At 42.8% G+C, this 23,385-nt stretch overlaps 1 protein-coding gene across 2 annotated transcripts in view; it reads right to left on the reverse strand.

Moving 5' to 3' along the window:
• MIDEAS (mitotic deacetylase associated SANT domain protein) overlaps positions 1-23,385 on the reverse strand; it is a 664,701-nt gene that overhangs the window by 448,487 nt on the left and 192,829 nt on the right. For both annotated transcript variants that reach the window (XM_086937252.1, XM_086937251.1), the window contains exon 2: positions 17,555-17,609. The gene's annotated coding sequence lies outside the window, so the exon portion shown is untranslated. The remainder of the gene's footprint in view (positions 1-17,554; positions 17,610-23,385) is intronic.

Genomic DNA, 23,385 nt, shown 5'->3' on the forward strand with positions numbered 1-23,385 from the left:
GAATAATTGTATGCATATTTTCAAGATGGTGGAGCGTTTTATGCATTAAAACAGAATAGGGAACAATAGAGATAAGTATCATGTTTGTGGATGAACGGCTTACTTTTCATCACTTGTTGGATGTAGTGGTTCTTGGTATTTATCCCCTGTGTTTCAACATATATATCACATCAAATAATTGAGAAATATCCATTTCTACTTTCAGAGGTGGGATGCAGGAGTTGATACCTTCGGGTCTAACCAGCGCTATATAAAACTCTTTAAATAAATATTCTTGATATATTCTTAGCAATGATTCTTCCTGTGGGGTCATATTGAATGTAGTAAAAAGAAGGAACAACTCCAGTTGACTAAGAGGTTTGCCCATAAAACAGCTGCTGCTCTTTCTTATGTTACTGAAGAGATGATTGTGATGCACAGCATGATCATTCAAAACAGAGTGGCTTTAGATATGTTCCTAGTTAACCAAGGGGGTATGTGTAAAGTCATAAATACTCAATATTGTAGTTTAATTGTAGAGAACGCTAAAAATGTTAAGGATCTCATATCTGATATTTTAAAGGTTTCACAAGACTAGCATTAAATGAGCAGGCCAGTTTTTGTTAGAGAAGCCGGGAGATAGGTAGTCGAGGACAGTAGAGCTGTAGGTTTTAGTGGTGTAGTTCTAGTTTAACTTCCTTTATTGGTACTAACATATACAAGGCCAAGCTTGTTTTCGGTGTGCCTGAATGTGGGAATGAACCAGAAAGAATTACAAGAAGAGAACAAAGAAATGCAATTAGAAAAGGAGTATGGAGTTCAAAGGGAGGCTAGATACCTGAATGACTGAATAGTGAGTAAATGTTGGCATTCAAGTGCCTAGATGGAGACATTGCAAACATGTAGGCCAGAATTGCAAACCTCCACTGAATCCATTTGGCTTAGATCATGTGAAACTCATCTCCAGGACACAGACAAGTTTTCAGGTTTAAAAAACAAAATCAACAGACCACATTTTGGAAAACTCAGCTTCTAGTGGTGTGGGATAAAGGAGTGTTTCTGTCTCAGACTTGGCAGCTGCATCTCAAGACTAATGCAAAAAGAACAATTGATGGACAGAATGCAGAACAATGTCATACATTCACCCCAGTACAGAGATCTGGGCCTAAATCCATCGTTTTTATGTTCACCATGCCATTCCAGTTTGGACCCAGCCATATGCAAATCAGTCTTGACCCTGTGCCCCATGGGAACAGTCCAGTCCGAACTGCCAGGTCAGGTCCTCCCTGGACTGGAAACAAGGATCCTAGGGCCGGTTTCGGGATTTCAGCCCTCATCAGCCAGGATAGCTTGACTCCAGTGGCATGGAGAGCACAGGCCCAGGTAGCTCAGGAAAGTCAGAGCGATACATAAAGATGCCTTAAAATTCTGTGTTTATCTTGTCACATTTGCTGGTGCTTCATTGACAGAGGTAAAATGTCAGGCTATGTCTTCTGACAAGTTGCTGCTTATTCTTTTAACATAGAGAGGTTTTCTTTCTCTGCCTGCAAAGTGAGAGCAATTTTACAGTGAATTATGTGACTATGTTGCTGGAGTGCAGGGAATGTGAAAGAAAAGGATGTAAGAGGTATTTTTTCATTTTTGCATCACACAAAAAATGTAAATACCTGTAAATTAACTGTATGCATCCAGCAGTTAGGAAAGCAAAAACAGAAGTACATTTCCTGCAATACCGAAGTCTGATGGAAATAGGGATTTTAATAGGATCAAAACTAATCAAGACCCTGCAGTTGGTGATGTGCAAATGATAATATTCACAGAAACCCGATTATTATTTGTAGGCTATATAGTTTTGAGGCTATATAGTTTTATCAGTTAAGTGTATGTCTGTGCAAAGTTAGTGGCCATTTCAAAGGAGTGTGCTGTATGTAAATGACAATGCGCTACCACACGATTTTTTAATAAAATAAAAAAAAAACCCTGCCCCATGCCCATCGAAGGTAGGTGGGTGTCAAACGTGTGTCCTTCTAAAAAGTGGGTCATGGAATTTATCCTATTGTGCCGCCTGGTGGTGCTAGAGCGCTATTGCTATGGAAAAGATTTTCCAGATTAATCTGAGCCTGTAAAGCTAATTTATAACGGATGAATTAGTGGGCTGATGTATCCAGTAGCATAGATGGTTTGCACCTAAACTAGCACTGGATAAGCTCAAACATTACTGAAGACATCTATGAAAATAAAGTGTGGCTACTCCCCATTACTTAATTTGAGACGGTAATTGCTGGTGGAGGCCACTACACTCATTTCTGGGAACCGGCACTTATTTTGCCTCTTCAGACATTGACAGAAGGCAAGAGAGGAAAACGACAAACAAGAAAGAAGGAGGAAGAGAAACCATCACAAAGGGAGAAAACAGCAGCCCAAATGAGTGAGATAAAGAACCTGGCAGTGGATTAGAGGCTGCCAGTTGTGCATTCAAGGCTCCACAGCCTTGGTATTGGGCACGCTGACATTTAATAGAGCCAGCCATAGGCAACGGAGTAAGCCTGGGAGGAGTTTGTGGCGTTTTATTCCACTGAACTAAGCGAACTGCCAGAAAACCCCGCTGCACTCCGCAGAGTTCTGCCAGCAGCAGAGTCTGTTCAGTAGGACTGCTCGCACTGATTTTTAGCGCCAGGAGTTTGTCCTGCGCTGTAAAATCAGCACAAGCTGCACTTTGCGTTGCGCCAGAGGACTCTGCTGCTTTCTGCCGATCAAGTAGACATTCACTCGAGCATCAGCTTCTTCAATACGAATGGCAGATTTCTCAATGCAAGCAGTTGCGACCTGCCGCAGCTGATCGTGACCTGCCACGACCACCCGCAATGAGAAATCTCGCAAAGAGGAGGACTAGCGGGTTATTTATTCACGCAAGCACTTGCAAACTTACTGTTGGCGAGCTACTCGAGAAAAAAACGCCGCTTCGCGTCGCTTCTCTGAGTTTTTCAGAACTCTGCGCGCAGTGGGTTAAACTGCCATCTCTGCAGGCAGAGCAAAATTCTTCGCCAAGGAGTACTTCTGAGCAGAGCTTCGGACACCTGACACTCATTCTTTTTCAAATAAAACACTGCTTCACCCTAATTAATTCAAACGGAAGATAACAAGAGGGATATTGAAAAGGAAATCATTTTCTGAGTTCGATGTTCCTTCGCAGATTAAGTCAAATCGTGCAGCAGTGTTCATCACCACTCCAGTGTACAGTATTTATCTGAATCTCAGTTCACATAACGTACATCGAAGTAGGGACTGGTTGGATTCCTCTCATGATCCCAACCTGCTAGAGCTAATCAGGTACATCTCAAGTGTAAACTCTCCAGATTCAGCTCGATTTGTACCCTCTGCCTCAGATTATTTCCATCTCCAACTTCCTGGCAGTTAAAGGTAAGAAATCACCTTTTAGTTCATGTACAAGCGGAGAACCTCTATGGCTGCTACAAGCACCACAGGTTTGAAAAGACATGCAGAGTTCCATAACCTAAGCCATAGATGTTTGGTTTATGATCTAGAAAAGAATAAACCTCAACAATATGCATAGTGCCATGAATTACAGGTTTGTTGGAAAACAAAAAACTGAGACGGGAAATATGTATACAAAAATAAACAGTGTTACCGTTAGAGTTACAGAAAGGGTTTGTTAAAAGTTACGGTGAATATTAAGATTATAATGAGGGATAAATTTAGGGTTACAGTGTGGGTTAGGTTTAGAGTTACATTGATGGGGAAGATAAGAGTTAGGTTTATGATAGTATAGCATTTTATAATTTGGTCCTGTTTGATTCTCATTTGCAGACCCCTGACGAAGGGTCATGTTTCATTTGACCCGAAATGCATTGGGTGTTATGACAATGTGGATTATTGCCTAAAACATTGCTACATAAGAAGGAGATTATGTTGGCAAGGATAATCATGTAATCTTATAAAATCTACTGATTTGAACCATATTTGATGAACTGAATAAAAATATATGAACTTCAACTGAGAAACTTCGTTTTCGTTGTCAATTTGGCGCTCAGCCTGGAGGATAGCGTTCCTAACCTCAACAATTGCTATACATTTCTAAAGGCACGTTTTTGACTACGTGCGTCGACTAGAGTGCCACCCTGTAAACCTCAAAACGTTTAAAATATTCATTCAACTTGAGTGCCCGGGATAACATTGTATTCTTAGGTTTATGGTAGGACAGAAAGTCAGAGCTAGGATGAGGGACAGCAGACAGGATAACGGTTAAGCATGAGTAAAACATTACAGAATGGTTGAGAGTTAGAGAAAGAGTTGGAGGAGGTAATGGACAGATGATAAATACTTTAAGGGTATGGATTAGGATTAGGTTAAATGTCGCAATTAAGGTTCAGAGTAATGGAAATTAAAGGAAAATGCTTGAGCTGAGTATAAACTCAATGAAAATCTTGACGAAAAACATTTGAATTGTAAACTAAATGGAAATTAAATCAAAATGATTTGAACAAATGTTTAATTTACCAGCAATGTTGACCGATTTGCAAAAGAGCCTTTTTATTAAAACGAAAAGGTTTTGTCACTAATTTGCAGTTACGTTTGTGAACTAAAAACAGGTTACCAGTGCCCTTTTTTGACTGGCACACCCTAAGATCTCTAAATATTTATTGTTAGCCAACCACTTCTAAAGTTTTCAACATGTGATTTGGCCCAATTTAGTTTCCAGCAATGTTCGTTAGAAAGACGAACATTTTATATTTCTAGAAGTCTTACAAGATGCAGAAATGTCTCCATAAGCCCGCCGCATTCCAAGTGACAAACTGCTCGATCACATTTCATACTTGTATTTTACACGATTATTTTCCAAATGTTTCCGAACGCAAATCATAACGTCCATCCCCTTGTTCACTGAAATCTGTTTTTAACAAAAATATAGATAGTAGTACTATGAAGTGAAAATGTCCTACCAACGAGACTATGTATAAATTCATAGTTATAAGTCACATTTTTAAAAAATTTCTGGAGACAGTCAGCTATTAAGAGTGTGTTAGGAAAGACAGATTGGCTAAAAAGCAAATCTTACCCTGGGCGTGTTTACCTTTTGAAATGTTCAGAATTATCTTTTCAGTATGAAGTCAACTGAGTACCACCAGCTGGTTCTAATGGAATGCGCCTCAAATGAAAGGAATTCTAGTATGCGCTCTCTGATCAAGAAAAAATAGTATTAATGAAGGAAAAATTCCTGCTAGAGAAAGGCAGGTGCCCTGGTCACTGCTGCCAAATTGGCCTTTTGATGCGCCTGTAGGGGCTCTTGAAATACGAAATGGACTTTAATTGTTTCCTTAGATATACTCATTTAAGGCATCGGAGCCGTGTGGTATATCTGAATTATTTTAGAATTTGTTGGAGGAACGGAGAAATACCTTTATGTTTAGGGGAGGTTTTCAAGAACAATTAAAATGATTCAACAGAAAAAGAAAATACAAACATCAGTCAAGTTCCCTTACTAACTCCTTTTCACTTAAGATTGGGTCTAGCAAAACGCAAAAGTTTAATATAATGTTTGTCAAATTTTCCCCAACACAAATGTCCCTTCCTCAGATAGAACACGTGACACGGAAGGAAAGAGGAGTTTTAATTACTGCAAGCAGTGTCCCCTGATGAAGGGGCTTAAAGCCCCGAAATGCATTGGGTCTTAAATAAACACTGCTGGAACGAACCTGCACATTTGTCGTGTGGAAACAAGAGGTCAGGATGGGCACAGTCTATACATGAGAAGCATGAAAAATGGCTAAAAAACCTGAGTGTGGAGTATCACTAAGGAGGTTGAAAAGAGTTGATTAAAAAGTTAGAAACGAGTGGAACTTGAATAATGGATGACATGATGGATGAAATTGAATGGCCATGAAGGCTTTATATAGCTGTGCATTTGACTTGGGGCTGAAGGATGCCTCATCCCTGTTTCATTTTGAAAATCAGTGCCATAGGGCAAGGCACTGTGTCATATTGCACGCACTCTTACAAGATATGGATAAGACGGAATAAGATGATACAAATTTAGTGCTCCCCAAACCCCCCTCGCATGGTCCTTCCTCAGATAGGCATAATGCATAACGTTCATCTTCTCAACTCACTGTACTCCCTACCAGCCCAATTTCGTGAAAGCACCTTTGTAAAGCTCCAAAATGCACAACTAGAGCAGCGCCATATACATCTGAAAATGTGAGAACAAATTGCAGATAAATTTCTATTTAAATTTGTTTTCAGGAGCAAAAACATAACTGTTTGTCGTTTAAATATTCTCTTTTTTACTTTTTCAAACTATTCGAGGGGAAGAGGAAGAAACTCATCCGCAGCACAGGGCATCAACATTCAATTTTTCATACGCCCATCTTTCTCTCTCGCAGCACATCTGCAAAAAGGCATCATTTATATCAGGAAATCACATAGAAAATATTTACAGGGTTTCATTTTTTATTAATGTTATTTCTTTGTAGCTCTGTTTAGCAAGGCCCAGGTTGTCAAAGTGCTGTACAGAGATAAACGAATGAGTCTACATGGAAATTTCTGATTCTACATTCAAGCAGAATATATTTAATATGTAAATGTAAATGTAAATGTGTGTGTCTTGTAAAGCGCACTGCTACCTGGCGCTATAGACCGCTGGGGAACCCGTCCTGGCTTTCCCTGTGAGATGTTCCCTCCTGGGTATCTCCAAGGTGAAACCAGGCATCCCCGGCGTTTGTGGGGGGCCGTTGTGGAGATGAGGCAAGCTAATGCCCAGAGTTGCCGAGTGTGATCCCTGGTTAGAGTAGGCACCGAGGCGAGAATTATCGAGTCCGCTGACCCTGGTTCACAAACCTGCCGCGTCGGGGATTGAACCCTGGTCCCGGGTCGTCCTCTGCTTCCAGGTCTGCTGCCTCTAACCAGTGAGCCACACCACTCCACTAATACCATTCCAAACTGTCACCAGAAACTCAAGGAGTACACCAAATGGAAACCTACCAATCCAGAATCGAGTCCTGTCAATGATGATGAAAATACATTTTTAGCCGAACCCTGTCCTACTTTCCTTCACAGCCACCCACTAAAGTTCAACTCTTTTGTCAAATCCAGGTCCTTACGCTAACATCCTGTCTGCAAAAGCAAACAGGATCTATTTTGGAAGCCCTTTGCTGTAGCACTGAAGTATATAAAAAGTGATGATAGAAAGTTTGGGCTTATCTCAGGCACACCTAATTCCTTGGGCCGCATTCAAGTCCATTCTTATTTTGAACACCATGCCCCCCTTTTTTGACCCAGAAATATGCAACTCAGTCTCGACCCTGGTCCAGTAAGAACACCTCATTCTGAACTGCCAGGCCCTCTCTGAACCAGAAAACAATCAACTTTAGACCAGTTTTGTTTTGACCCACATAGTGAGGTATAGCTTGAGCCCTAAGGCACAGTGAACACAGGTACTGATTTGCATAAAGCGAGCCTTTGTCTAGAGTGGCATAGTGGCGTGAAAAATGATGGATAGGAATGCATTCCTGAACGACTTCCAGTGGCTGAGATTAATTCAAGCATTCCATCTGTACCCTTGTTGTTGTTGCACTTTGCTGTAGCATGGCACAAGAGAGCATCCACTGCCAGAAGATGATATTATAAACAGATTCAGCGTGGAAGCAGCAACTCCCTCTGCTGTGGACGTGTGCAGCCAACCAAGAGGACGGAATGCTGCTGAGCTGGACATTGCTGTGAAGACCCACCTCCATTAATCCGTCTTGCAGCACCTTCTGCATAAGCGGACGCCACTGCTCGTCAATGAAGACACCTCACTGTGACAGTGTGAGAGCGCAACCGCATCCGCTCCATTGCCCGCAAAGCTCAGACTGCGCCAAGGGACGAGAGTCACAAAGGCACAAAGGTAGATCTTCTACATCCGCTAAAAATTGGTGGTTTGTTGCTAAAGGAACAATAAAGTGTTGAGCTGAGCTGCTCAGTCCGTAAAAGGGTTGGAACAGTTGTAGCGGGAATCTTGGCCCTAGCAGAAGCGAGGATGATTTCCTGAAAGGTCAGGGGATATAACACCTTACTGATAACAAGCATTGGTAAAGCCAATAGGTCTCAGCAATGCCTGAGCTATTGGCATTGTCAATGTGAATGTCTTTTAGCCATGTTGTCTAGCAGCACATCTGCTGTTCAGAATGGCTGAAAGTCACTGAAAGCCCAGAATCACAGGATGTTGAGCCAACGCTGAGTCTCTTCACCGCCCATGTTGAGGTTATCGTCCTGCCCCTACTAACACAAACAATTGCTATGATGTGGCCTGCACTGGCTGCATAATAGCGCTTTTTTCAGTGACTTTCAGCCATGCTGGACAGCAGATGTGCTGCTAGACAACATGGCAAAAAGACATACTCATTAACAAGGCCAGTAGCTTGAGCATTGCCGAGATCTAGTGCCTTTGTCAATGCTTGTTCAATGTTGATGAGTCTTGCTGAACAAATGCGGAAGTGATGGTGACGAACAGTTGAAGAACTTTGAGGTCAAACAAGGATGTGGCCTAACAGCCAGAGTTGCCGACCAGCTTCGAATCTCGGGGTCAGGTGAACAATTTGTGATTCTGGGAAAATTGCTTGCCCTTCCCCCAGCCTACTGCAATGAATGTGTCATTGTGTAAAGTAACTGGTGATCACTTAAAGTGCTCCAAAATTATTGCCTGCTTTTAGCACTACGGCAAGATGACGGACCGAACAAACACTCCAAAACAATCAGATCGGGGGAAACAAAGTGGTACACAACACTAAAATGCACTTATCACTGATATGAATGGGTCTCCAATCATCAGCAACTCAGAGAAAATGTAGTTAGACATTGAAGATTAGGCTTTCCTCATGCCTTAATAATTTCCTCAATGGATACAACTTTCTGTTTGCTTGCGCTCTACCTGTGAATAGTTTCATTATAAATTCTTCTACTGTCCTCTACCCAGTAAAAGTTTCCATCCCTTAGTATCTGTATTATTACCACACTTGCAACACATTCTTAATGTTTCACCGTAGAGAGGCATTGTTTCAGCCAACCTTAAAAAGTTTATTTGCTGCTGAAGAACCCTGGCCTAGGCTAGTTTAGGCTGTACAACATTTAGCCCATTTCCTTTCTCTTAGTTCCAGCCAAAATACTGGAGAATATTGTTTCTCTTCAATTTAACATCAGGATTCTAGGTAGCCTTTCATGCCAACTGTGTCATAACGACCATTCTGGACCATCTCGATCTAGGATGAGCACAGGCAAGCAGCAAATCACTGAGGAGCCATAGCCCTTGTCCTGCTTACTATTCTAATTTTCCACCTATTAGTGGTTGGTTTAGTCAGTCCGGTATTGTACTGTTTCCACTACTTTCTCGCTGACTGATCCTTAATACACTCTGTAGTGACTAGAGTGCAGGTCAATCATCGCAACAGGTGCTCTCGCCCCTGAAATTCTCTATGACATTTTGATTTTGACAACCTTTTGAGGGGTCCCCCAATCCACCGGTCCTTAATGCACAATGGTATCTCAGAGTCACCCGTAGGATGAGCCCTGACAGCTTGGACCCCCGTTTATCTCCCTGTGGCTTCCTCAGACTGATGGCAGCTGATTAATAAGGTTTGGTGAACCCAAGCGAGTTGCCTACTGACCTGCCCAGGTAACCCAGAGGCTCTCACCCAACGTGTGTGCCAACATGCCCCTGTATGCATTTATTTTTAAATTAAATACGTTTGTGTGAACATTACAGCCATTACTGGCATAACTCTTTGCAAACAAGAATTATGATCAATATTAAAGTATGCCCAATATAGAGTTACCTGTAAATGCTACCAGAGGTATTGTAAGAATGACCCAATAGAAGACAGAGAATGAGTGTGGCCATTAGAGAACAACCCCATTCCACACTTCTTGCTTTCACTTTGGCAGAGATAGTCTGGAGATGCTCCTAACATTTGCCAGATAACTTCCATAATGGGTCATCTCCAGCCACTGTAACTGTACAGAGTGACCAGCTATCCCCAGACTACTTTTAGAGGAGGGTACACATGATCCAGGTCTCCTTGTCCACCCGAATGATTGACTGGACCTTTTACATTGTGGAATCCATTGGACAGTGAACCTGCATTGGTCCTCTGCCATATACTGAACATCTTTTGGACTTTGACCCTGCATGAACTGAAGATGATGTTGTGTATAACTCAGCGAGCAGTCAGTGGAGCCAAATTCTTGCTGATGCACTATGTGCTTGCCTTCATGCTATGACCACTCTATGAATGGGAGCCAATCGAAGGAGCCCTACGATGTTGCATGGTGCCTTAGTCTACTGCACCACTCACCACCAGATAAAGACAGGCTGTGCAAGAGTCAACCTCGTCAGTACCTGATGTTGGTGTAAATCCATTGAGCCCCTCATTCCCGCACCAGTGACTGAAAACTGGCTGCTCAAGATATCGACACCTGCAAGTTCAACTGAGATGATGGACAAATCTCTCTATGTACTACCTTTTGCTATTTACATCTATCTCTTTATTTTTAATCTTGACCTGCCATATGCGGTGGTCCACCTCCAGTTCGGCTTGTCGGTATTCCTGATACAGGGTCCCTAGTGGTCCACCTTGAGCCCTGGCTGCTCCTCATCTGTTGCTTCTGTGTGCCTCTCTGCACCTGAGGTTGGAGTATCTCCACAGTTTTGTGACGGTGAAACCTTGCCTTGTAGTAACCCTTTACACACTCAATATTGTTGTGTTTAGTTTCCGTTGTGTTGGTTAAATAGCCACAAATATTTAGCGTTGCAAACATTCTTTGAATTCCAAAGAGGTGGAAAACAACCGTTTTGGCCAGATTACAATGAACCATTCTAAGAGAGAGTATCTATCCATACCTTCAGATCTTTTCAAACACTAGCTGTTTGCAAATGCTATAATACTGTATTCCTGCTACTTGCACTGGATCGGTTTATTGCATTCCATATATGTTATGGGTTTCACAAACAGTATAGATTTGCAAACATTAGAGCAGCTTGGGAACCCTGGAGCCCATTTAGCCCAGCACCCTGGTTCCATAACTGTGCTTTGGCTTTATATTTACATCTAGTATGATTGGGTTCAATGACCTCACAATTAAAATTGCCTTTCTCCTAGTTGGAGCACCCGGTGCACCTTGTCATATTCTGTTATGTCACGTGTTGTGTTTAGTATTGTGTTTATATCTTCCCTCTCATTTGAATGCGTTTATACTGAAAATGTGCATGTGCAAATGTTATTATTAAACATATTATGTAACATGTAGCACCGACACACATTTCTTGGAGGACATCATTGTTTCTATGGTCACGCTACACAAGGAAAGCCAAGGTAACATATGCTTACACAGTCTGCTTTTTTTGTGAGGGCGTGGAATGCCAAGCAGCAGAATTTGAGTCGATCTACTGCCAATCTCGGTTTACAATCTTTATCCCCGGTTTTCTACCCACATTTAATGACAGATATTGTTGATTTATTGCTTGTGAATTATCCTGATGGAACTTGTGACCATAACGATTCCCAAACAATGAGGAGAAACACATTAAGTCGATGCGGACATCAACAACCACTGGGAGCACAGTATTCACTGGCACAACACTGTGCATCCCCGTTGTTTTGATTAAAGGCCTTGCAGTGCAGCATCACTCAGCTCTCTGTGACATACATTGATCACAACGCAAACGCCAGACCTTCGGTGCAGAGGGTGGGCACCATACAAAAGACCTGGGCAGTAAAAGCTGCTGCTGCTGCCATAGGTTCCATGCACTCCATGGATGTGCCAGCCAGCAGGAACTAAAGCGCAGATTGAAGGATAAACGCGAACTTGCTAAATTTAACGCAACCTTCTTCTCTGCACTCACCAGGGCAGTGCATTACATCTCTCCACCAGACCCATGGGTCCTGCTGTCTTCTATTTCAGCACCTAGCAGCCTCCTGGTCTAAAGGCATGCACTCCGCTAACAGCAATCAAAAGGCTACCCAGTTCTCAACAGGAGACTGCTGAGAGCGTCGCCTTCTTTTATGTAAATGCATGGCAGACATCTTGTCTACAGCAGGCCGGGGACCCTTTAGCTGTAAGCAAGGTCTGCCAACTGATAAGTGAAATGTGAAACAAGTAGGCAAGTGACTTTCCTCCATTATAGAAGGAAATCGACCAGAACGTCTGTTGCACAATGGAGGACTCTGCCGCACACCATACCTGTGGGCAACCCCATCTTGCAGACAAATGAATCCAAAACTACCTGTTCACTACAAACAGCATATCACTGCCCTCGCTGCCCTGAGAATTAAGCGTTTTTGTTGTGCCATCCTAGGTTGGGCCCACGAATATCAGTGGTCTAAGGTCCCAAACACCGCATGTGAGGCCCGGAAACCCATGCTTAGCCCATGGCCCACAAAAGTGTTCTGAAGCAGCAAACTCTCATGCCATGGGCACAGCTCTCTAAAGGGGAATGCCTGCTGGTGGAATATTGCTGTGGGTTCGATAACCAGCAGTTGCCAAGCGGCTCCCCTCCCATTCAGTAATGTGTTTGTGAACTAATTGCTGAAACTCTTATCTGCATCCCTCGCCAGCTATCTGACATTCCACTGATCATGAGAAAAAATAAGTCCAGGCAGTGATTGTGAGGAACATCAAGGAGCTCAGATGTGCCCAATATGTATTGTTGCAGCACATCATCACTGCAGGAAGCAGTGCCTCTAACATGCATTGCAAGCAGGAAAGCAGCTCTCCTTTCTGGCAAGTGAGAATGGATTAACTGATCATCAGTGGAAGTGCAGCCTGGTATGGAGGCGTGCAGGTCACCATACAGAAGTGGCCTGCATGGAGTAAGTATGACTGACTGTGACATTGTTCCTGACCAGAGCATCATAACAGACCTTGTCATTTTGCCTGCAGTCGGCATCACAGTTGGGAGCAGATTGACACCTTCACTGACAAACATGGAAGAAACAAGATGTTTCCTGGTGTGTTCCTGGTATTGTCTTGCCTGGATACTGTTAACAAGCATTGCTAAGGCACCCTGACGAGACTCCCGTTATGCGCAGGGACAAACAGTTGCCATGTGATCAGGAATGACTAGTGGGTGCATGCTGTTGGGACTGAAGAAAATAACTGCTTGTTAGAATTTAAAAAAGAGCTGCTCAGCTCTTAGTATACTGCTGGAAAAGATCATGAGCATTCATGAGAGGGTAGGGTAGCGCTCATTTTAGGAATGTGTCATCAGGAGGATTATGAGAGACACTAAGTATATGGTGAAGCATTCTTTCTGGGTGAAAGGATGCTCTAGTGTGTATGTTAAACACCTAAAACGAGTTAAGCTGCAGATCATCTCTTTCAGTCTACTGGTAATATTACTTTATTTTTATTAGTAACTTTATTTGCCCATTATTCAGGATTGTCTGACTTTTTGGAATGTTTTACAGGAGCACAATCTGACTGATAGGGTGCTTAAGGAGGAAGGAAATATCTGCACCTCTGACATTTCTACCAGGAGCCGGTTAAACAGAAATTGAAAACTATCCCAACATTTCGGTGGAACACAAGCCGGATGGAAGATGTTGTAAATAGGTTAGGTAGGCAGCAAGACATGTCTTCAGGTAATTAAGATATATTTATTAAGTTAGACAGCAGAGCAGTAAAACCTCACAGCTGACCAGGCCAACTGCCAAGGCTGGAATCTCCACACACACCAGATAGAACACACTTAGGTACTATGGGAAGTAGAGAAGGTAGGAACACTAAGAAAGGACTACAGACACCAAGTAGCCATATTGAACCAAGTAAGAATATACAACACATCTTCTCCCCTTACAAACAAAACACAAATGAAAGACTCAAACACATAGTAAGAGTTAAAGCATGAAGAAACACGAAGAAGGAAACATATAACACTTAGGAGGTCAGGGACCTCATGAACTTCCAGAACACGAAAGAAGAGAATCAGGATCAAGATGAAAATGATGATGAAGATCATGATGACCACCTTCTCCCCTTCGATTGACAAAAAATGAAGAGCCAGTCCACTCTCTACAAGCCATCATTGTGGCCATCAAAAACGGAAATAGAGAGTTCGCTTTCTCCAATCAGTAATTGTCCGTTGCGGATTCTCGCTAATTTTGAAGAAAGAACAGTTCTGGAAGAACATTCCCAAAGGTAAATTTGGAACCAGTTTTCTTACAGTCCAAAATTTAGTTCTGGACCAGGTGTCTAGGTTCTTGATCTTTTTCTCGGGTTGTGAGCCTCTGGTTGTTATTCGGGCCTCTGAATTTCCTTTAAATTTAATTTCTCTTGTGGACAAACTGTCTCAGTACTGTGGGCTAAAATTCTGGTTCTAAACGCAGGTTCAAAAAACACCTTGTCACAACTTTCTGTCGTGGTACTGGAACTCTTGTCCGTCACAAATCTCTGTTGAGAGTTCTGCCGGTCCTGGGACTCCCCTTGTCCACTCCCGGTACTAATAGTGAGACTTTTGTCTTCCTCCAGTCCTGGGACATCCTTTGTTCTCTCCCGGTTCTACATCTGGAACTATTGTCCTGGGACACTTCGTCCTGGGATCTTTGTCCCCTTCCGGTCCTGGGACACTCTTCGTCCTCTCCTGGTTAGATTTTGGGATCTTTGTCGCCTTCCGATCCTGGTTAGGTACTATGGGAGGTAGAGAAGGTAGGAACACTAAGAAAGGACTACAGACACCAAGTAGCCATATTGAACCAAGTACGAATATACAACAGAAGACAACACACAGAGTTCGTAACCAAATAAAATGAGCCTACTGACTAATCCTGACCCGCCATGGCACAGTTAAATAGAGGATTAACAAGCATTTGCAATGCAATATGTCTCGTATTTACGAGACTTTGAGCTATTGGCACTGTAGATGTCACTAGCTTAAATTCCAGCAAATGTAAGACCTATTGAATTGCAAAATTGTTTGTTTCCAAGCACCCCATATGCCCCACTTGCACTTAATAGAGTCCACGATCTTTCTTTAGACGAGCAGCCGCTAAAGAAAGGGGTGTGGCCTCTATTAAGTGCAAGCGCAGCATGGGGTTCTTGGAATATATATTTGTAAAGCAATAGGTGTCACAAATGCGAGAGTTTACGCTTTTGTCATTTACAATGCCAAAAGCACAAACAATCCTCATTCCAAAAAAGCGGCCACCAATGCCCCTGCTGCTTAAAAAGTGAAAGCGTATATGGCGTGCTGAATGTTGCTGCAAAGCACGTCGTGCCTGCAGTAACACAAAACTCACTAAAGAAATAGTGCTTACAGACTAAATAATACAGACGGTGTAACAACAGAAGTAAAAGGGCCAGTCCTCATGGGAGGTTACAAATGAAGACAAGGCGGTACTAAGGAGGGACTAACAAGCCGATTACCAAATCACAAGCTAGCATTTACAAAGGACAAAGACACAAGCCAATGAAAAATATGGGCGGAGAGTGGGCGGGGCTTCAAGTGCATACTCTAATACAGCATGCGCTGCCCAGGCAGGACATAAAAACATGAAGGCATTAGGACAGAATGCCTAAGGGGAAACGGGATTAATAGGTTTGAGGAATAACAGGGCAGATGACGGAGGTGAAGAGTTTATCCTGCAAATTTGTGAGGCTCACTATGTTAAAATAGATACCTCCTACTTTACTCTTAAGATAGGAGGACAATAAATGCAGGTCTTAGATGATTAAGGAACCCTTAATTAGTGAAGAGTTACTGTCCACGCTTGGTGGCCTTAGATAAATACCCCCTGATATAAGAATGAAGGCGTATGGTGACAAGCCCATACAGGTGGTTGGACCTTTGGAGTCATATCAAGAGTGTAAGGGTAAGTAATCCAAGCCAAGGTATATGAGTCTTTGGGGTCCTCAACAGGTGGCTTTACATATATAACTGGTTTCCATCCACACAGATCAAGTCCTAGAAGGGAATTAGGAGAAAGGGGCAGAAAGCAAAATTACCCAGAGGGTTTAAATGACAAGATGATTTAGCTTAAAGCTTTACCTACAAAATAATATTGGCCGAAGGTGCTGTACACACAGAAAAAAAGTTTCCATGATGAGAAAAGAAATTGAGAGGATGTGGGGAAAGCAGGTCACATAAGAGGCTGCCGTGTCAGAACAGCTGGACCTCATAGTCTTGGCCAAATCACCCAATGGCATTATAAAACTATGTGTCAAACCCAGAGATTTAAAATCCAGCATATGGGTAGATGGGGACTCATTGCCCAATAACAGTGAGACATTAATGACTGACGGGTTCTACTTTTTTCGCCATCTTTGCTTTTGTCTATTGCATCCGTTACCCCACCCTAGGATATTCTCAGATCTAGATCCACTGTTCACCTCAAAATTCTGGCGGACCCTTTGTACATCTCTGGACACTGAAGTTGCTTTATCGTCTGCTTGTCATGCTTAAACTGAAGGGCAGATAGAACTATTGAATCAATCCATGGAGCAAATGTTGCAATGTTTGTTGTTCACCGTAACCAGTCAACGGGACGATGCACTGCCTTTAGCAGAAGTTGTGCACAACAGCACATACTTAGCAACTGGGTATTCCCTGTTTTTCAGTTTAACAGGTCGACATCCTAGGGCCATTCCATTGCATTCTTTGTCTACTCCAACTCTAGTCCCTACAGTTTCAGATCATGTGCAAAAGTTACTTCAGATTCAACAACAATTGCTCAAGAATCTTGGTGCAACTAAGACCAAGATGAAACTGCAAGCTGATAAAACAGGTCGGTCAGCACATTATTCCAGGAAGGGTACTTGATCTGGTTATCCACTCGTAAAATCAGCCTAGAAAACCAATATATACTAAAAACAAGATTAATTGGTCCTTTCCCCATTAGTAATGGTGAAACACCTCCCCCTGAAAACCCAATAAATCAATTTTTTCAAATTTCTCTGTTGAAACCTTATCATCCCACTAGTCAACAGGGCAGGCCCCTCCTCTCATCCCTGTTGAAGGTCATGAAGAATACGAAATGCTAAGATCTCAGACACCAAACACATTTATGGCTGCTTCCGTTACCTGATAGATTGGAAAGGTTACAGTCCAGCAGACAACTATTGGGAGCCAGTTTCCTTTATCCATGTTCCTCGCCTCATGCAAAGATTTCATGCCCTCTTTCATAATAAACCTCGCCCTCTGAGGCGGTCTTTGGGAGGGGCAGTTACCTTTGCCCATCATGAATTCTCTCACTGAGCACCAAATACTGCCCTTCAGTGCCCCACAGCCCCCCACTTTGCATTTTCCTGTTCCCCTGCTCCTTGCATTTCTCAACACAAGCCATCCTTGTGTCTTCCCAATGTCAGAGTCCCAGCAAATCATAGAAGGACCACACCCATCTCACTTCCCACATGCTTTTGCTGTAGTCTCGCATAATCTCTCAAGACTTCGGCAAAGCACATGTTTTGGTGGCCATCTTTGGGGCACAAGTATAAATACCGCGCCCCAACACAAGAAACCTACTTTGCTTTGGCTTCCAACTGTGAAGCTCTTGCCTGATGATCGGAAGGAAATCCCAAGCCAGTATCTTACCTGGCACTCTCCAACGGCGATGCAGCTTCCTCCCAGCGGCAACTGACATCAATACCTGCAGGACAGGAGAAAAGAAATTCAAGAGCCAACCGTTAGATTGAACCTTTAGTTTCTTTAGCGCAAAGCGGCAATGCCCCCCTTGTTTTTCACGCGTGCACAATATTTTGATAATTGGACTGAGAAGATTCCTGTGCGAACTATTAATACTTGCCATACCCAGTTACCAAATGAAATACGTTTGAGAACTTTACTTTGTGAACTATTGTGAGAGAGAATAGACATTAGATTGCAACTCTTCCGAGGCCTGTATTAATGAACTAATAATCTGTCTATCTGAGAAGTATTAGGAGGATATATTAACGGAGAGATATCCGTACTGCATTGAGTATGAGAAATTATTAGCAACTCCACTGCTTGTAAATTATTGCGTTAGTCCACTATAATGTCATGTTGAATGGGAGGTAACTTAACATTGATTATAACCCATGTTCTATTGTGTTCTTAGGACTCCCTGGCTTACTATTGATGCAACCGAGAGTTCACGAGGGATTACTTGATGTAAGGTGATTCCAGCCCTCCCGTGTGAAGCCAGAGCAATCTCTCTCTGTCTCTAAATATCAAATTCCCTCTTCCCTTTGAGTAGCTAGCAGCTTGTGTTGGTCTCACTGAGCTGAGAGTTGCATAAGAGGGGAGAGGTAGGCGCAGCATCACTCCAACGGAATACCCTGAATTCATGTGAGTGGCTTCGTATACCTAGACAACTCTTCACAATCTTTTTACAACACTAATAGCAAACAAACAGAGGGGGGTCGATCTGAGTACCAAAGAAAGGAGGAATACAGTAGAAAAAAGTTAAGCAAGACGTGAGACTGAGGTCAGCCCTTTCCAATGGTACCTAGTAGATTCCTGCTTGGGGATCGCCGCTGGAGGGCAATGGGCCAAACCCCCACCCTAACAAATAAGGGCGATTCCCCAAAATGTGCCTACAGGTGATAGAACGGCTACTAGACACCTGGGATTTCGAAATGGTGCCAATACAAACAAAAGGCTAGGGTGAGCTACTCTGGCAGCGAGCCAATAAAGAATGTGTAATAGAGTCTTTCCGCCCCACGGGGAACAACAGTTTTTTGTTTTTTTTACATACGGGTAGCAGAGTGGGATTAAGTTTCAATATCAACGTACTTCTACACTGAATGGCTGCATGTTTCAGGCTCAGATAATCTGCCACCTGGGGAATTCTACCAAACACAGGCATTTCTGAAAACTAGACATCCATGGGAGTTCAAGATGGCATGCCTTGTGTGGATCGCACAGCATTTTATCACCCACAATGCAGTGCAAATCTCAGACTTTCACTAAAATCACACATATTGTTTGCATATGTATGATGCAGGGTTCCACAAAGTTCCTACCATCCAGCATTCCCGCACTTGTCCTGATAAAAATGCTACCCCACTGTGTGACTGGGCCAAGTGCTTGTGATAAAAGAAGGCCCCAGAATGCAATGTGGAGAAATCGAAGATAGGGGGGGGCTCTAGTGTTCGGGCCTGGGCTCAGTGGCCACCCATGGAAATCTAACAACCCACACATTTCTGAAAACTAGACTTTCGGGTCAATCCATTGTGCTGTGCCTTGCATGAATTCCACAACATCTTATTACCCACCATGCCGTGCAAATCTCAAGCTTTCTCTAAACTCTAAAACTGCCTATTTTCCACGCATTTCGTTCATGTAAACTTCCAGATTTGATAGATCCACCAAATTACTACCACTCAGGTTTCCCCCCACTTGTCCTGATACATTTTTTTACCAAACCTGTGTGGCTGGGCCTAGAGCCCCCCAATAGATGTTAAGCCAACTAGGGTCAATGAGAGTCGCTCCGCGGGAGTCCTGTTTACTTTGATTTCATAAGTGCCTGCCGTGGACAGTATGCCCAGCCTCACAAGTAGAGTAGCATTTTTATACTAACAAGTGGAGGAATTTTAGATGGTAAGGATTTTGTGGATTCCTGGTGATTACAGAAGTTTATGTCACAGAAATGCAAGGAAAATACACAATTGTAAGCAAAGTTTGTTTGCAGGGCACTGTGGGTGAGAAAACCTTGTGGGATACACAAGGCACACCTCCCTGGACTGCCCTGGTTGTCTAGTTTTCAAAAAGGTCTGTCTGTGGTAGGTTTTTCTAGGTGGCTGCTGTGCCCTGGCCCAAAAACAATTTGGTGCATTTTCTGTGGCGGGCACTGACCCTACCACACAAGTGAGTGCCCTTATTTATCAGGAGCTATGAGAGAATGCTGGGTGGTAGGAAGTTTGTGGCTCTCCACAGATTCCAGAAGTTTGTCTCACAGAAATGTGAAGTGAATGTGTGTTTTAAGTCAAGGTTTGAGGTTTGCAAAGGCATCTAGGTAAGAAAACCTGGTGGGAGACATGCAAGTCATCCGTCCCTGGATTTCCCTGGGTGTCTAGTTTTCGAAAATGTGCAGGTTTGTAAGTTTCCCTAGGTGCCAGCTTAGCTAGGGCACAAAATCTGCAGCTCCCCACATTGCAAAAAAAGGTCAGTTTTCAGTGGAAAAATGTGATGGGTCCATGTTGCACTTTGGCGACTTTTCTGTCGCAGGCACTAGGCCTACCTACACAAAGGTGGTACCACTTTTAACGGGAGACTTGGGGGAACACAAAATAGTATAACATTTGTTATTACCAATTGCATTTCTCTGCATTCGTGCCTTCCAAATATAGGACGTGTAAGAAAGAAGACATTTTGAGAAATGCCCTCAGAATCACATGCTAATATGGGTACCCACAAAATCAGAGATGTACAAATAACCACTGCTTTTGAACTCCGTATCTGGTGTCCATTTCTGTAATACATAGTTTTCCTTGATAGCCATTTTCACTCTTTATGTTTTACCATATGAATTGCTCTGTACCACAATAAAAAAGCCACTGTACGGTGCAGCTCTGTTGTTGTCTCTGGGTACTTCTGGATGTAGGAAAACCTTCAAACCCTAAATATCTCCGCAAACAGAAGGGTCTAGCGGGTATAATGGTATATTGCTTTTGTAAATAGGCCATCGTGACAAGAAGTTAGAAATTAAAACATTGTCACAAATGGTTGTTTTTTCCAACTCATTTTCAATATTTTTTTATTTCAATGGTTAGTTTCTTTGTGAAATCCTTGATATATCTACAAACTACCCCTTGCTGAATTCAGAATGTGTTTACTTTTCAGAAGGTCTGTAGCTGTCTAGAATCACCCAAGGGTTTCACAGCGGTTTGTAACACAAACTAGAGTAGGATGAAAGCCCGAAAATCAGGAAACATGGACTATCTCTTTAAAAAATGTAAAAACTGTGGTAATACAAAATAGGTTTTTTGATTCAGCTCTGCATGATCCTGAAAGTTGAGAAGAAGGTGACCTTAGTGCAGCAAAACTTTTGCTGATACAATTTTACTTGTATGGGTTTTTGAGTGGGTTGTGTGAGTGGATGAGTGAGTTGTTGTATGTGTGTGCGAGTTGTTGTATGTGTGTGCGAGTGGTTGTATGGGTGTGTGAGTGGGTGTGTGAGTGGTTCTGTGGATGATGTCATCAGCGATGAAATTCGAGATGTCATCAGTGATGTCATCAGAGAATGACCATGTCATGAGTGATGTAATACGTGAGGTCATAAGCAGTACATTGCGGGTCCGTAAGTTATAGGTATCTCCGGTAACTACAACTGCTGAAAGTCTATGGTTTTGTGCATGTGAATGCTAAGCCTAACTATAACGTCCATGTAACCTTCGTTTTTTCAGTGAATTTCTGAGGAATGTTTAATTCTATTTCATAACTATATTGTCCCTGTAACCTTTGGTTGTTTTAGTGAGTATCAAAGGGGTTTTCAAATTCAATTTCTAATTCGTAAAACAGCACCAAAGTTATTGGCAAAACTAAAAGCGATTTTCCGATGGAAACTAAGTCCTAACTATAACCACCTACTGGCGAGAGCCAAAGGTAAAATCTCTATCTATCCATATATATTACACAGTGGCTGTTTCCACTGTGTAGTTATAGTTAGGAACAGGCTTATATTGAAATTTTGGCAACGTTTGACAAATCTTCAAGAAAATGTCCACAAAAAAGGTTCATTCACATTACCTCCTTCTCAGAAAGCTTGGAGGTGATTTGAAGTAAGAGGGCCCCAAAACACATTTTCCCTGTGCAGTTTCCACTAGGAAAATTGAACAACACTAAAGCCAAAAAGGCTAAACACAATACCATCAGATTTGTCAGAAAGTTACATTTTTACCCAGAAAGTGTGCTTTTTGTGATTTGGTATAAATCTGTTCAGTAGTTTTTGAGAATTAAGGTTCAAAAGGCATGTGCATAATGTGACACAGTACCACAGTGGAACTACCGTGGAATACTGCGGTGTGGCAAGCTCAACCCAAAAGGTCTGGCTGGCTGGCCACAACATGAAAATAAAGTTGCGACCACCATTTTATGACCTGGGAACCAGGTCCACTTGTTATAAAAAACAAAAACAAAAAAGAAAATAAGGAATAAGGGAGCATGGTAGGAGAACCCTGATGCCCATGGCCCTTGTGGGGCAGTCCCAGATGGACACCCCCTTGTGGGAAATAAAAAAGATTATTGTTTTTTCTGTGTGCCATGGTACTCTCACCAGTCTTAGCGCTTCCCTGTGTCATTTCACCGTAGTACCGTGGGAGAGCCTTGTGGTGCTACTCGGGCTAACCAGCTATTGGGTCTTGGTCACCAGTGGGGGGGTTCGGCCAGAGGCCATGCACAGCTGGCAGACAGGCCCTGCTCTCAACCCCATGCTGCGCACCGCCAAAGGCAGTGCGAGTAGGAGGTTGGCGGTAGATGAGTGTTGGGCCTGGGTAGGGTAGACCTTGTTAGTTATGGTAATAATATATTAATTTACATCAAAAACCCAATACATTCACTGCAAAAAACAGAGGTTAAAGTCACGTTATAGTTAGGAATGGTTATGGAATATGCTACTTACCAGTATGCATCTGTTCTTGGCATAGAGGGCTGCAGAGTGGTACATTATGAATAGATCGCCATCTGGTGTTGGGCTCGGATGATTGCACTTTGTTTTTCTCTTGGAGAGTCTTTTGTATCTTGGTGACTCCTCCCTTAGTTGGTAGTGCGCATGGGCATCGGCTCCATCCTTAGATTGTTTTGCCATAGTAGGGTTAGATGGAGTAGTATAGTAGAATACAGATAAGAGTGCCCATGTAAGTGTATCTAAATAAGATAGTGTTGGAACAGACACAGGTTTCCGGGGAGGCTGGGAGGGCATGTACCACTCTGCAGCCCTCTATGCCAAGAACAGATGCATACTGGTAAGTAGCATATTCCGTTCGAGGCATATGGGCTGCAGATGGTACATTATGAATAGACTATACAGCAGTTCTCTCCCTAGCGGTGGTCGCCCGTGTCTGTTGCAACTGTCTGAAACAATGTTTTTAATACTGCTTGTCCCACTCTAGCTTGTTGTGTTGTGTGCACATCTACACAATAGTGTTTTGTGAAAGTGTGCGGTGTAACCCAGGTAGCCGCTTTGCATATGTCATCTAGTGGAATGTTTCCCAGAAATGCCATAGATGCTCCTAGTTTACGTGTAGAGTGAGCTCTAGGAGGAACAGTTAATGTTCTCTTTGCTTTTAAGTAGCATATTTGAATGCATTTTACAATCCATCTGGCAATGCCCGCTTTGGAGATGGGATTGCCTTTATGTGTGGGAGAAAACGCAACAAATAGCTGTTTTGTCTTTCTGAAAGTTTGTGTTCTCTCTATATAGTACAATATGGCCCTCCTAACAT

This window comes from Lissotriton vulgaris, chromosome 9 (assembly GCF_964263255.1).
Source record: "Lissotriton vulgaris chromosome 9, aLisVul1.2, whole genome shotgun sequence".
Taxonomy (NCBI): domain Eukaryota; kingdom Metazoa; phylum Chordata; class Amphibia; order Caudata; family Salamandridae; genus Lissotriton; species Lissotriton vulgaris.